The 16014-nt window shown below is 39.1% G+C and overlaps 1 long non-coding RNA gene across 1 annotated transcript in view; it reads left to right on the forward strand.

The window, feature by feature from the left end:
• The window catches only part of LOC125483213, a 62437-nt gene that overhangs the window by 30636 nt on the left and 15787 nt on the right, over positions 1-16014 (forward strand). The window contains exons 2-3 of the long non-coding RNA XR_007262176.1: positions 150-245; positions 1052-1129. This is a non-coding gene — a long non-coding RNA (uncharacterized LOC125483213). The remainder of the gene's footprint in view (positions 1-149; positions 246-1051; positions 1130-16014) is intronic.

Raw genomic sequence — 16014 nt, forward strand, 5'->3', positions numbered from 1 at the left:
CTCAGCAAGTCTAGCAACATCTGTGGAGACAGAAACAGAGTTAAAGTTTACAGTTCTGGTGAAGAGTCATATTGGACTCGAAACAATGGCTTTTTTTTTCTCCGCCAATACTGCTAGAGTTTCTCCATCATGTTCTGTTTTTATTTCAGATCTCCAGTATCTGCAGTGGTTTACTTTCATCACATCTTGCATGCTATTAGGATTTGGAAGGCACGTATTTCTCGCATGTGGATAAATTAATTGAGGTGAGGAAATTAATTCCAGTGAGCTGCCCGTTTAATTACACTTAAGGAATGCAAAATCAGCCAAAAACAGCTAACCCTAACCCATCTGTGGGATGCTCAAACTAGTTTCTTTGTTCCAAGAGCTTAATTTTAAACTTTCTACCCGCCATCGAAAACCAGATTTTTGGTTCTTCACACAATTAAATTCCCTTCTTGCCTCGATTCTGGCTTCCAGAAGAGTTAATGATTTTGCCCATGGAGTGCATACACTTTAAGAAATAGCTTTGGTAAAGTAGGCTATGTTCCTTGGATCACCTCAAACATTGATAGGGTAAAATGTTAAACTGATACAAAGCATTCATACACTTTCTGTTGCACATACAGCAAGAAAATTCTACCTATTAAGGCATTAGCTTGGAGGTTAGCTGAGATCAAGTGAAAAAATTTAGAATACGGTTCTATTTAACCAGGTTTTATTATTTCTTAACCTGACTGTTGAAACATCAAGATTGTTCTGGAGTACTCAAATTTGGCCTGGAATCTTCTTGTTCTTGTCTCTCCATAACTCTTTCCTGCTTTCAGAGCACCATTACACCCATCCTCCTAAGTAGTTTTTGGGACATCTCTTCTAATATGCATTTATGTGGCTCATCTTCACATTTTTGTTTGATAGTGCACCTGTGAAGCACCTTGTAAAGCTTTGTGGGGCTGTATAATAATGAGTATTTTGTTTTGTTTTGATGGACAGGCTGACCACAGCTTAGAAATATCCATGACTGGTTGCACTAAATTGAAACTGTTGATCTAAACATGAACTCTTCCAACAGGACCTTGTACACTCTGGAATTTCGTGGATTGGGCGAATGTGGCAGGGCACTGAACTAGCATGGGAGAACGGCAGGAAAGTAAGATATTCAAAATCTTTTCCATAGCACAAAAATGGAGGTTTCAGGAACAGTCAATTGAAAACATCTTTTTTATTGCTTTCAGTGACCAGCTGAAATCTATCCTTCTCTATAGCAGTCGTTCTATTATTCTGTGTGCTGTTCCTTATTTCGATACATCATTAAAATTTATTATTTTAATAATGGCCCTCATCTTTTTTGTAAGGCAGCTTATTTGCATTCAGTCCTCATAATCTGGTTTCTGAGGACCTTGCTTGTTAATTTTATAACATATGTCTGTGCTTCTGCGAACAGTGGGCAAGCCGGCCAAAGCAAAAGATTGAGAGTATGCTATTAATAATTAATTACGTCTGGAGGTGCAAACACTTTGTGTATTTAGTCATTTTAATATCTAATTCCCTCCTACAAGCTGCTGCATACTGCCCCTCATCTTGTTTTTTTTTCAACGTTTGCCAATATGTGCCAATATTCTGTACTAAGGAGAAAGAAAGCTTTAGACATAGTGATGTGCTTGAACAATTTAAGACCAAACAAAATGTAGGTGTTGTCAAGTACAGAAGAATATATTATGTGCCTTTTATCTCCATGATGCTTTTGCAAGTAGTTTTAATTAATTTCTTCAATATTATTCTGTTTGTTTCTGTTCAGGTTAACTCTTGCCAATCAGGTATGGCCTGTTATAGATAGATGTCCCATACCTTTGATAATGTAAGAGACTGTATATTTTCATTTTTGAGGACTATAAATTGAAAGGGATGTAGGATTGTTATAACCAGAATACCAGGAAAGTTGCTACAACTTGAAAATTAAATGTTGCATATAGTTGAGCTATGAAATACAATGGTGCTTTATGGAAATGGTAAGATGGAGAATTCAAGACTGAATGGCACCAACAGTCTTCCGAGTTAAGGAAATTCTACCTGGCACCAGTCCTCTGATTGGATGAACTGCAAAGTAAAGTGTAAATGTCGAGAGCAGAAGGGAGTGGAAAATAGCCAGTACTTGAAGATGGAAAGCTCCTCTTCCTCTATCTCTATCTTCCTCTTTCTCCATCCCTCTCTTTTACGCTATCTGTCTGTCTTACTATCTCTCTGTTTATTTCTGTCTGTCTCACCACCATCACTTTACAGACAACAGCATCTCATTATTGCAAGACCAAAGACAATCTGAAGAAAAAAATAACTATCCATCTTATGGCCTGGATGTTTGATTTTTGGAGTTTTGTTTACCCTGTATATATTATTTTTACATCTATTGTACAAGTATTATACTATCAAGACTCATCAATAATTCCAACAAAAATCATTCTCCTATGAATTGTTATTTTGTAGCTCCATAGTCTTGGGTTTCTACTAAGTTATAGAGATCACTAATTAAATGATCTGGATTCCCTTGAATGCTGAACTCTTCTGTTCAACATTCCTTTGCAAGAACTCTGTTCTCAGATTGAAGTAATTATCAACATTTTTTCAAACTTTGTCAGCAGTATCCATCCCTTCTTTGATATTTTGGTCAGTTATAATACCTTCCACTATAGGAGCTACTTACTACATCAATATATTGACTTGTTGATTTTCAGATGGCATTCTGTAGCTCCCAGTAATTGTTCCTCCAAGAAGTCCAATCCGATCTCATTTTGGCCCATCTCCTATATTGAATCCTTTGAATGCATTATCCCTCCTTTCATTTCTTCCTGATGTGTTCTTACTACTTTAAAGTTGTTCTTCACTGTGTAGTAGTACAATGCTGGTCGTAATATGTTGCCTTTCAGCTTCCATTCTTGTGCTAAATCGATTATTTAGAATTATTTTAATTCTGATATCTTGAAGTCTGAATACTTCTGTAATATAACAATACTGTGGGACTATCTTTTTTCATCAACCTTTCAAATTCTATGATAATATTGTATAAAATTCACTCAATAAACCTTAATGTTCTATTAACTAGCAAAACTGTATTGTGTTACCTTTAAGATTTAAATTGTACTGCATATCATATTATATCCCTGTGCTGCTTTTTGTGGTTTTGTATCTTTTATTAGTGATCAGAATGGTGGTTTCCACATTCTGGAGTGTTTTCCCATCTTCTGAAGCCAAGATGATGGTTTCTCACTTCTTCAAGAGCAAAATGGTTATTTTCGTGCTTTTCATAGTTGAAACCATAATGCCTACGATTGCACAATTTTGAAATAAATTTTCATGGCTGCAGCCACAGTAAATCATTTGGCAAAAATTGTATTTCAACTCATGTTTTTTCGAAGTTCTTCTTTCTGTCACTCTTCCTTCAACAATTTTAAATTTTCCTTTTTGTTCCTTTGACTAAACTGTGTCCATTTTCTGATACTGCAACCCCAAGATATCCTTGCTGTGTTTATTGGAGCCTACTTAAGATTACAGCATAGCTTATTTAAAAAGGTATGTACAGCCTGGTGTTTTGCAAAGTTATTGTAATGTTTTTCCCACTTGCCCTCAGGGCTCTCTAGCTTTACCTTGGGAGCGCGCAATTGCGCTCACAAGTTTTTTTTGCCCTTAAAAAATTCTGCCTCTTTGCCAGTGTTGCTAATTTTTACTCTCTTTGCTGTTTTTATTGCACCTTTCACCAGCTCTGAAGTCAAAGTTTTCTTCTAGAGTGCTGCTTTACCATTCCTTCAACTCCCATGTGTTACTGACTGCTTGACAATTTAGACCTTTCAGCTGCTGACTGACTGGTTTTACCTTTTTAAAATAATAATATATTCAAAATGGTAAACAAATCTGCCTTCAGAAGGTGTTTTCTCCAGGCTCAAATAGATTCTGTCCACCATTGTTACTTTGATGGTGCTTACTACTGATTGCCATGTCATATTGGGCTCCAGGTTATTCAGGTGTAATTTTATCATCAAGCCTCCCCTTTACAACTATAACGAAAGCATTTCAACAGGTAAATGAAAACTTACAATGCTCACCTATCAAAACCAAATCAAAATATCATTACCAAGAGTGATCATGCACCCCAGCATTTCCCTATACTAAGTCTGAGGGCATTACTGATTATTGATGATTAAGGATAGGCCATTGCTAATTATTAAGAAGAGGTACTTGTCCAACATTACATTGTCAATTGCATTATAGCAAAAGACACAATGTAAGTTGATTTGTTCTAGATAATTAGAAAATCTGTTGCTTGATTCTCCATCCAAAGACTGCATGAAATCATCTGAATCGGTGGGAATTTTATGCAACTTCAACATAAACTAATTTGGAATAACTACCTTATGTAACAAACAGAATTCTAAAAAGTGACATTCAAAATGGAAAATGTATATGCTTTGACAATTTGATTGGAGTTGAAAAGGCACAAAGACCTCTTCTTGAGAGTCGGGAGGATGGAACAGAAAGAGGGCAACTCCTTGGTATGGGAGGATGATGGATGTCATAGAGAAGCTGCAGTAGATGTGCAAGCATGGACCAAGGCAGGCGATTGTGGTTGTAGATAACAGCAGATCTCCGAGCCCTGAAAAGCAATAACAGTTCTCACTTTTGAATGATATGCTGATTCTCACTGGGAATTATTTGCACCTTAGTCTTTACATTGGTGTCCTGTTGAATATTCCTTCAATCACTTGGTACCTGGATATGGAGGAACTTGCAAAATTTGGTTAGAGTCATAGAGGAGTCATAGAGTAATACAGTATGGAAACTGTCCTTTTGGCCCAAACTGGTCTATGCTGACCATGGTGCCCACACAGCTAGTTCCAACTGCCTGCATTTGGTATGTATCCCTCTAAACCCTTCCCATCTATGTACCTACCCAAATGTTTTTTCAATGTGCTATTGTACCTGCCTCAACCACTTTCTCTGGCAGCCCATTCCATATGCGCACCATTCTCTGTGAGAAGAAGTTGCCCCTTAGGCCCTTGTTAAACCTTTCCCCTCTCACCTTAAACCTATTCCCTCTAATTTTCAATTCTCTATCCCTGGGAAAAAGACAATAAGCATTCACCCTATCTATGCCCCTCATGATTTTATACACCTCAATAAAGTCACCCCTCATTCTCCCACATTCCAAGGAATAAAGTCCTATCCTGGCCAACCTCCATAAGCCAGGTCTACTAGTAAATCTGCTTTGCACACTTTCCAATTTAACTATGTCTTTCCTGTAACAGGGTGACCAAACTGCTCACAATACTCCAAGTGTGGCCTCACCAACGACATACAATTGTAACATAATGCCCTAACTCCTATGCTCAATGCCTCAAACAATAAAGGTCAGTATGCTAAATGTCTCCTTCACCACCCTGTCTACCTGTGATGCTGCTTTCAATGAACAATGTATTGTACTCCTAGGTCCCTCTGTTCCACAACACTCCTCAGGACTTTACCATTTACTGTATAAGTCCTACTTTAATTTGACTTTTCAAACTTATCTGTATTGAATTGTATTTGCAATCCTCAGCCCACTTCCCCATCTGATCAAGATCCCTCTGTAATTTTTGATAACCTTCTTCACTATCAACAATACCTCCTAATTTTGTATCATCTGCAAACTTACTAATCATGCCTTGTACATTCACATCCAGATCATTTATGTAAATAACAAATAACAAAGGGCCCAGCACCGACCCATGTGACACACCACGAGTCACGGGCCTCCAGTCCAAGAAACAACCTTCAACCATCACCCTCTACTTCCTATCATTGAGCCAATTTTGAATCCCATTAGTGAGCCCCTCCTGGATCCCATGCGAGCTAACCTTCATGACTAGTCTGCTGTGTGGGAACTTGTCAAAGGCCTTGGTAAAGTTCCATGTTGGCAACAGCCATTGCTCTACCCTCATCTATCCTCTTGGTTACGTCTTCGAAAAACTCTGAAAGATTTGTCAGACTTGACTCCCTGCGTGCAAATCCATGCTGACTATCCCTAATCAGACCTTGACTATCCAAATGTTTGTTGATTCTGTTCCTCAGTATCCTCTCCAATAACTTGCCTACCACTAATGTCAGGTTGCTGAGCTAGAAAAAAAATGAGAACATTGATAGCAAAGTGTACCCTTTCTGACAAAGAATAGGGTACTGCTCTCGATACTCTGAATTTTTGAAAATGTAATTAAGACTGTACCTGCTGCTGGACCTCAAACTGCCAAGCTGATTCTTAAACTCTGAAGAGAGACAAGTATCACACAATGACAGATCGCATCACAAAAGACTTGTTAGTCAACATGGACACAAAAATTATTTTATGGTTTATCTTACTGGACCATTCTGTGATTGCTTTAGGTGAACATACGGTTTTCACCAAATCAATGATATTTGTGTATAAACAGAGAGATGGCCACAACCCCTCAGTTGAGGATGTTGGCTTTGTCCTCATGAGACACAATCCTGTGGCTGAGGTTCCTCACTGAATGAGTCAGATTAAGGCACATTATACGAGCATAGAATCAATGGTTTCATTGTCTTCCATACAGTGCACAGTTTTTGGGGATCTGATATGAAAATCTATAAAAAGGATTCTCTAATCTAGTTGACAATTTTAGTTATATTTCTAAAAACAATGTTAGCACAATCTACTAGACATTGGCAAAAGGCTTAAAGTGGTGATCAGAGAAGGACAATCTCTCAAATACCAGCTGTTTGAAAACCAGACATTATTTGGAATGTGGCATTCATGTTTTATTTTTAAAAACTCTTCTGTACAACTTGCTAGATTTTGCATGGCACTGAATTTATCTTTTTCTGTTTATATTATAGTCTATTCCTTTGCTTAAAGTCACACTTGAGCTCACTCAACCAGCCTGGGTTAGCCTGAGCTATTCACTGCCCAAAACCCCCAAACCCAGCAAAGTCCACAATCTAGCCCAGTCTCAGTCCCATGGCTAGTTGTTTTGTGAGCATGTACTAAAGAAAATCCAGACGTTATCTTCTCCCACAGTTGGTGCTGCTGTCATGCACGTTAGATTGGATTTTATTGTTTCTGGTGAGTGAGGAAGACAGAATGTGAGGCACAGGTTCTAATTGTTTCAGCACCTACTGTTGCAGCACACCACATGGAATGTTGTCCTGCCATCAATCATGTGACTGTTGGGAATGTCAGCCAATTAGTGTTATGAAGAGACTGTAGCATTGAGTCTAGTCTGATATCGAAGGCAGGACATCTGGTGGGAAAGAGGTTAGGCCATGTTTTGCCAAGTTATCAGCAGAGTTAAATAATTTCTTATGCAAAAACAGAAATAGCTAGAGAAACTCAGCCGGTCTGGTAACATCTGTGGAGAGAGAAAGCATTATCAACATTAAGTGTCCAGTCCCTCTTTTTGGAAGAATTTCTTATTGGATCTGCAATCCGTGGCTGTCAGACATTATGAGGTGACTTTTAAGCCCCAAAAGTAGTTGAGATCGAGATTAAGGTATCTAAATGTCAAACCAGCCCCAACCCCAAACTTCCAAGTTAAATGCAGCAAAACCAAGAGACTTTTTTATCTTATTCATTCAGGGTGTAGGCATCGCTGGCTTCCAGAATGCAGATTTTTAATTTAAATATTTTGATGAGGTTGGCAGTCTCTGATTTAACCTGTACTGCAGATTTAACCTTGGCTGCTTCTTCACTGTTGGGTCAAAGTCCTGGAACTCCCTCCCTGACAAATTTTGGATGTTCCAACATCAAATGGACTGCACTGATGCAAAAGGGCAGTCCACCACTGTATTCAGAAGTTATATGATGTCAGATTATAGTCCAATAGGTTTATTTGAAATCACAAGCTTTTGGAGCGCTGCTCCATTGTCATTTCACCTGTTACAGATGGATAATAAATAGTGGCCTTGTCAGGGATGCCCTCAACCTATGAATTAATTTAGTTAAGTGGAAACATTACCACTTTAATTTGCCTACAAATCTGAATGCAGTAGCACTACTATTTGTAAAATGCTAAATTTTGATTGTGCGTTTTTGACATTCAAATTAAATAATACAGTATTCACCCTGAGGAGATGTTTCAATATACTGGTTGGTGCAATATCTCACTGCAAATTTGGCTCCTCTGATGGATGATATTGCTGGTGTCCCTGACAAAGTATTGATCATGAATGAAGCCAAACTCTCAGTAAAACTGTAATTGCTTCAGAACAGAAGGAAAGTACTGTCTTTGAGGATATAAAGGACTCGAACTGGAGACTTGACTCATTTTCTAATTAGTGGATTCATTGTTTTAGAGACAATGATGCGAACAGCCAGAAAAGCTTCTGAAATGCATTACCTCATATTTTTCCAAAATGAACTCCATCTTCCATCTCTCTGCCCAAGTCACCAAATGATCTATATCCTGCTGTATCCTTTGACGGCCCTCATTGCAATCTGCAATTCCACTAACCTTTGTGTCATCCGCAAACTTATTAATCAAACCAGTTACATTTTCCTTCAAATCATTTATATATATGACAAATAGCAAAGGTCCCCACACTGATCCCTGAGGAAAGCCACTAGTCACAGCCCTCCATTCAGAAATGCACCCTTCCAATGCTACCCTCTGTCTTCTATGACTGAGCCAGTTTTTTAATCCATCTTGCATGTTCACCTCTGACCCCATGTGACTTTACCTTCTGTATCAGCCTGCCATGAGGGACCTTGTCAAAGGCCTTACTGAAGTCCATATAGACAACATCCACTGCCCTACCTTTATCGATCATCTTCGGCTCACTTATTTCCAATTGGGAGTAAACCCCATCTCGAAGAATCCTCTCCAATAATTTCCCTACAACTGACGTAAGGCTCACCAGTAATTAGCTGGATTAACACTGCCATCCTTCTTAAATAAAGGAGCAACATTGGCTATTCTCCAATCCTCTGGCACCTCCCCTGTAGCAAGTGAGGATACAAAGATTTCTCTCAAGATTGAGCAATTTCCTCCCTTGCCTCTCTCAGTATTCTGGGGTATATCCCATCAGGCCCTGGGGAATTATCTACCTTCATGTTTTTCAAGACCCCTAACACTTCCCCCTTTTTGATCTCAACATAATACAAACTATCTACACACCCTTCCCTAGACTCATCATCCACCAAGTCCTTCTCTATGGTGAATACTGACGCAAAGTACTCATTTAATACCTCGCCCATTTCCTCTGGCTCCACACATAAATTCCCTTCCCTGTCCTTGAGTGGGCCAACCCTCTCCCTGGCTACCCTCTTGCTCTTTATATATGTATAAAAAGCCTTAGGATTTTCCTTAATCCTGTTGGCCAATGACTTTTCATGACCCCTTTTAGCTCTCCTGACTCCTTGCTTAAGTGTATTTTGACATTCCTTGTATTCCACCCTTGCTTCGTGTGTTCCCAGCCTCCCAGCCTTGACAAATGATTCTTTTTTCTTTTTGATTAAGCTCACAATATCTCCCATTATCCAAGGTTCCCTAAACTTGCCATACTTATCCTTCATCCTTACAGGAACGTGCTGGTCCTGAGTTCCTATCAACTTACACTTGAAAGCCTTCCACATACCAGATTTTGATTTGCCCTCACACATCTGCCTCCAATTTATATTCTTCAGTTCCTGCCTTATGTTGTTGTAATTAGCCTTCCCCCAATTTAGCACCTTCACCTGACAACTACACTTATCTTTATCCATCAGTACCTTAAAGCTTATTGAATTGTAATCACTTTTCCCGAGCTACTCCCCTGCTGAGACGTCGACCACCTGGCCAGGCTTATTCTCCAATATTCGGTCTAGTACAGCCCCTTTCTTAGTTGGACTATCTACATACTGTTTCAAGAAGCCCTCCTGGATGCTCCTTACAAATTCTGCCCCATCCACACCCCAAACACTAAGTGAGTCCCAGTCAATATACAGGAAGTTAAAATCACCCATGACAACAACCTGTTACTTTTACATCTGGCCAAAATTTGCCTACGTATCTGTAGCAAAAATGTATTAGGCTGGGTTTTCATCAAACACAAGGGGTGAACAGCAGGAGTTGAGAAATTTCCTGGCTCAGCCCTCATGCCTTGGGAGCAGGTTCCTGCAATGACAGCATTTTGCTTGGTGTGGAGTGAGTGCTAACAAGAATCAGGCTTGCTATCTCTGGAAAATGTTTGGAGCTGGTTGCAAAGCTTTCAGGTGTGGGTATAGGCCTTTTATCGGTGCTTAGGAATTCACTCCAGTTATAGTAAAACCAATAAAACTGAAAATAACTCTCTAATGCTCACAGTTCACAAGGCCGCTTGTGACCTCTCCATTGCAACCTATGCCCTTCGAACACTCTTCGATACCTTCATCCTTAACTACTTACCTCCATACCTTCTAAAACCCTCCCTGTGAATCTGATTTACTTCCATGCCCATTTACTTAGTATACAGATGTTATAACTCCACTCTATAGTAACATGAAAATCTTTCTTTTTCAAATATGATTCATTCATAACTTTCTTGAAGAAACTTGCAGCCCTACAAAAAATATCAATTTAGCAGACATTTAAAGAACCAGTGGCAGAAACTGCAAGCATTTGACTCTTCAATCAATGAATAATTTCCCTTGGTTGCAACTGTTTTAACAGATGAATGGATGTTCTGGCTTTCAGCCAAACCTTATCATGCATTCTTGGTTTTTAAAGATATGTTGAATGTCCCCATGAAAACCCATCCCAGCATACTTTTCTCAATAGGATTTAACATCTACCACTCCTTGTATCACTGAAAATAATTATTCATTACTAAATGCTATACCAATTACACGTCTTACATAGGTACTTTATAATCCCCAAACTCTAAACTACACTAATCCCATTATCTGCACCAAAAATGCCCCAACTATTTAAGTATTCATCCAGATGCTATATGAAGGTTGTGAGACTAGCTGCCTCTAACATCCTCTCAGGCAGTACGATCCATATGTCAACCACCCTCTGGATGAAAAAAAAATCAGCTTTCCTCAGAACCACTTGCTCTTCTCCTTAAACTTATGTCCTTTGGTCTGCTATTGGGAAGAGATTCTCTTGATCTACTCTGTCTATTTCTCTCATAATTTCGTATGCCTCGATCAGATTCCGACTCAGCCTCCTCTGCTCCAAGGAAAACAAACTCAGCCTATCCAGTCTCACCTTATAATTGAGACTTTTCATCCCAGGCAACATCCTGGTAAATTTCCTCTCCAGTGTAATCATATCCTTATAATAAAATGGTGACTAAAATTGCACATAGTATTCCCTCTGTAAGTTGCACTTCTTTCAATTTTGTCCACTGTGTTGGTTGCTCACAATGTGGTTCCCTCTACACTGGCAGGACCAAATGCAGACTGGGCGAACACTTTGTGTCACCACTCTGCCCTGTCTGTAAGAATGATCCTGACATTCCAGGCACTTAGCATTTCATTACACCATCCTACTCACATGTTCTTATTTTTATCTTGGGCCTGTTTTAGTGTTCTGATGAAGCCCAGTACAAGCTGGAGGAACAGCGCCTCCTTTCATGCTCAAGTACTTTACATGCTTTATGATCCAACACTGAGTTCAATAACCTCAGACCATTAACTCTGTCCTCCATTTTGCTTTGCTTCCATCTGACCCTTGTACTTCAGTGTCTTATTTTCTTGTTTGAAATGTTAACTCTGCTTCCTTCCTACAGATGCTGCCAGACCTGCCGAATTTCTTGAGCAATTTCTGTTTTTGTTTCAGATCTCCAGTATCCATACCTTTTAGTTTTATCTTATTTTCTTGTTTTATTTTCAATGGGGTTGACCTACATTCTGCTGTTAACACCTACACTGGACCCAATTCCTTTCTCTACAACAATTACCATTCCCTTTTCTTCTTTTTGTGACATGTGATTTCTAATCTCCTTCACCCTTTAATCTTTGTCTGACTTTCAGTTCCCCTTGTCAATCTGCACCTTAGGTCTGTAGAAGCCCACCACTTTTCCAGTTCTCTTTTCTGTTCCAAAGAAGAGGTATACTGGACTTGCATATTAAATCTATCTCTTTGTCCACAGATGTTGCCACACCTCCTGAGTTTCTCCAGCACTTTCTATATTTACTTCAGATCTTCAGCATCCACAGCACTTAATTTTTGACAAAGGAGCTTATAGCAACGTATTACTGTGAAATGAGCAGAGAGTTACTTTTATCAGTCATTCTATCAAGGTCACGTTGTGTAGTGAGGGAGAAGAGAGGGTAGAAGGGAAAGTGGTGAAGGGACAGTGAGGTGATAAAAAAGATCCAAGCAAGGAAAAGGGATAGAGCTGAGCAAACACAAAGCAAAATAAAGGCAATGGAGAAGAAGCAAAGGCATTCAAAATACAGGAAGAATACACGTGGTTACGTTTTATGTGAGTCAATGTCTTTCTCATGTACAGGAATAACACCAGATCAAAAAAGAAGTTGCTAGTCCACCTTTCCTCATATGTTTTATCAATACATTTGAAATCCTGAATATTCTTGCCTTGGGAGTATTCCAAAATCATCTTCTATCAGAGTGGCATGGTGGCTCAGCGGTTAGCATTGTTGCCTCACAGTTCCAGGGACCCAGGTTCAATTCTGCCCTCAGGCAATTGTCTGAATAGAGCTTGCACATTCTTCCTCCAGGTACTCTGGTTTCTGCCCACAGTCCAAAGATGTGCAGGCTAGGTGGATTAGCCATGGGAAATCCAGGGAGAGTGTGGGATGCTCTTTGGAGAGTCAGTGTGGACTTACTGGGCTGAATGTCTTGTTCCCACACTGCAGGGATTCAATGATAATCCTTTTCCTGTCAAGATCAGAAAGAGTCAAAGAGTTTCTGCTTTCAACAAATCAGCAATCTTAGCTCAAAGTCAAATTTATTTTCTGAACTCATTTTATGATTTAAAATTTCACTCAAACTTGTTTCAATAATCATAGATGTGAATCTTCCAGTGCAAGCATGATCAATCTACATTTTAAAACATAATTGCTTTTTTTTGCACTAGAACAGATTCTTTGATAGATTTAAGAATGGTAATCTGATCCAACTTTATTAATTCTGCTGCAAAGACTATATCACAAAGAAAAGCATGTTTAAAACTATCCAATCCATCCATTGTGTATAAACTGATTATAAATCATTGAAAGTGGCTTTAAAGAGCTATACTGAGCCATTTGCTAGTTTCATTGTTGTACTGTAGACAGCTCCTTCTTAAATATATTTTGGTGTGGTGTGTCTCCTGACAATACACTTGAACAGGAGGTTAGTGCTGTTGACATCATTGTACTCCTAGACTGCACTGGAACTCAAAGCAGTGCTGCCATTGTTGCTGGCTATTACTCACTGTACCATTGGCCACTTCTTCCTGCTTGTCCTGCCAACCATCACCCTCAGTACTGGCCATCCCCTTCCTGTTCTTCTCATTGCTCAAAATACGACTTTGATGAAGGAACAGGTCAACGAGTAAGGCGGTGGGTGAGGCATCAAAGGATCTTTGAGAGCTCCTCTGGGTCAGTAGTTTACTGATTTGTTTCAACAGTATGAGGCTACTACATCAAATAGACTTCATAAGTGAAACCATCATTCAAGTCCTTCTTTGTTGCTGGTGGTGAACTCCTAGGCACTGGGTTTGTGAGGGCACTCCCTGCTGTCACAGTGGCACCAAACACAGTCATTTTTTTGTATTGCAAAGATTTCAAAAGGTTCACTTTACTTGCACAGAGGAAAAAAAGCCTTCATTTTAGGAGTCACTCCTGAGCCTTATGAGCTGTGGTTCAATTGGCAGATTTTCTACCTCTGAGCCACGAGGTTCTGGCTTCAAGTCCCACTCCAGGTTTTGAGTACATACAAATCCAAAGCAGATACTCCGGTGTGGCATTCGGAGCACTGGAGTGGCAATATATCATCTCTCAGATGACCCATTAAAACAAGGCTCCATTTACCTGTTCAAGTAAAATATCCCATGCCTCTGTTTCAAAGCAGAATAGAGGAATTATCACCAATGTCCTAGCTAGTATCTATCCTTTCATAAATATCATGAAAAATAGATTGATTATGATCAACTTGTTAACCACATTCATAAATGTTGGTGGAATAAAGATGTTCATCTATGAAACCAGCACAACCAAGTAAAGCAGGAAAGCAGGAGGTTGGGTGTAGCTAACGTATGTGTCATGATACAAAATTCGATCTGGAGTTTGACCAGTTTTATGGTCAAGGGCAGCTTCCAGTGTGACGTTTTAAACTGGTGCAGTTTGTAGAAATTTGATTCGCCCTCAGGATAATGGGGAATTGAAATTCCCCCTTTTTTTGGACTGGGTTGTCTGAATTCATATGAATTATGTGAGCCTTGAGGAAGGGTCACTCGACTCGAAACATTAACTCTGATTTCTCTCTACAGATGTTGCTAGACCCACTGAGCTTTTCCAGCAATTTCTTTTTTTTCTGTTGCTCATGTGAATTATGTTGTCGCTGCTTTGGAATTTTGACCAGTTTATGTATTAAAAACACTTTACCCAAATGCCCTTATTGGTGAGGCGGACAAAGGGGTACAAAATTCGGTTTGTGGTTCAACTCAATTTTATTAATAAAATATTCCTTATTAAAACACTCTGTGTGCATTCCCAAATGCCCACAATATTTACTCTCTATCTAGCTCAATCCACTTGAGAAAGAATGTCAACCACAATGATCCACGTATTTGAGCTGGACAGTAGGAATCTCCTTCCTCTCTGAAGTGGGACTGGCTCTCTTCCATGAAGATGGGTCTTGCAGATCAGGGCGGATCTTCCCTTGGTCTTCTACCATTGCCACAAGGTCTTCCATCACGAATCTTGCTGCGAGTATTCACGGAGGGGGTGACTTCCAGGTGTATACTTTTACCCCCTTCACCCCTACAAATCCAAGAGAGTTAGCCAATATTGTGGTCAGAAGCTCCACAATGTCTACCTTTACTCCTTCAATAACCAAGGATAGATTGAATCATGACTATCTAGCTCTTCTATTTTGAGTATTGCTGATGTTCTCTTTATCTACTTTTATCCTATTGAATATTGTTGTTATCTGCTCCAATGCGGTTATGTTGGTACAATATATACTCTTACAAAATTAGATGTGAAGTGTGATGAAATGCCTCAACAGTATCCCCTATCTCAACATGAGTGTCTGCATTTTGGAAACAAAAACAGACAGTGCTGGAGAAGCACAGCCGGTCTAGCAGCATCTGTAGAGAGAAAAACAGAATTAATGTTTTGAGTCCAGTGAAATGTTTCTGCATTACCATTACCATTAAACCATTAACTCTGTTTCTTTCTCCACAGATACTGCTAGATTTGCTGTGAGTCTCCAGCACTCTGTACTTTAATTTCAGATTTCTAGTGTCCTCAATTCTTTGTGTTCAACTTGTGTTCAACCTTTCTAATTCTGAATCTAAAATGAAGCTAAAACAAATGGCAAAATCTAATAGTAATTTGGTACGCAAAGTTGCCGTTACACAGTTGAAATATGAGAAGAACCCAATACCTGGAGTCCCATGTTAGTATAGTATGCACAATTACAAAAACTGCTGGAGAAACTGAACAGATCTGGCAACGTTTTTGGGGAGAAACAGAATTTTCATTTTGAATCCGTATGACTTCTTCAGAACTTTAGTATGGATAATTATTTAACGTAGGCCTTCTGTAGGATATTATAACATCAACTTGAAGTAAATTGACTTTTGCCTGTTAGTGCAAATTAAAGTTTGAGTTAAATGCAAGTTATAATTTCATTAGGGCAAAGGCCTAACTGTTCAGAATTTGCAACATGCCTAAAGTTAATTGGAATTACTCCAAAATAATTGATTGAATGATATAGTCCACTGTAAGAAAACTTTGGCGTCAATTTAATCTCATGTCAGTATCAGTTGGAACATTCAAAATCACGAACAAAATAGGTTATTTGATCATTATGTCTACTGTGGACAAATTAGCTACTGCATTTCCCTGTATTATAA

Source organism: Rhincodon typus, chromosome 5, assembly GCF_021869965.1.
Source record: "Rhincodon typus isolate 14 chromosome 5, sRhiTyp1.1, whole genome shotgun sequence".
NCBI lineage: Eukaryota > Metazoa > Chordata > Chondrichthyes > Orectolobiformes > Rhincodontidae > Rhincodon > Rhincodon typus.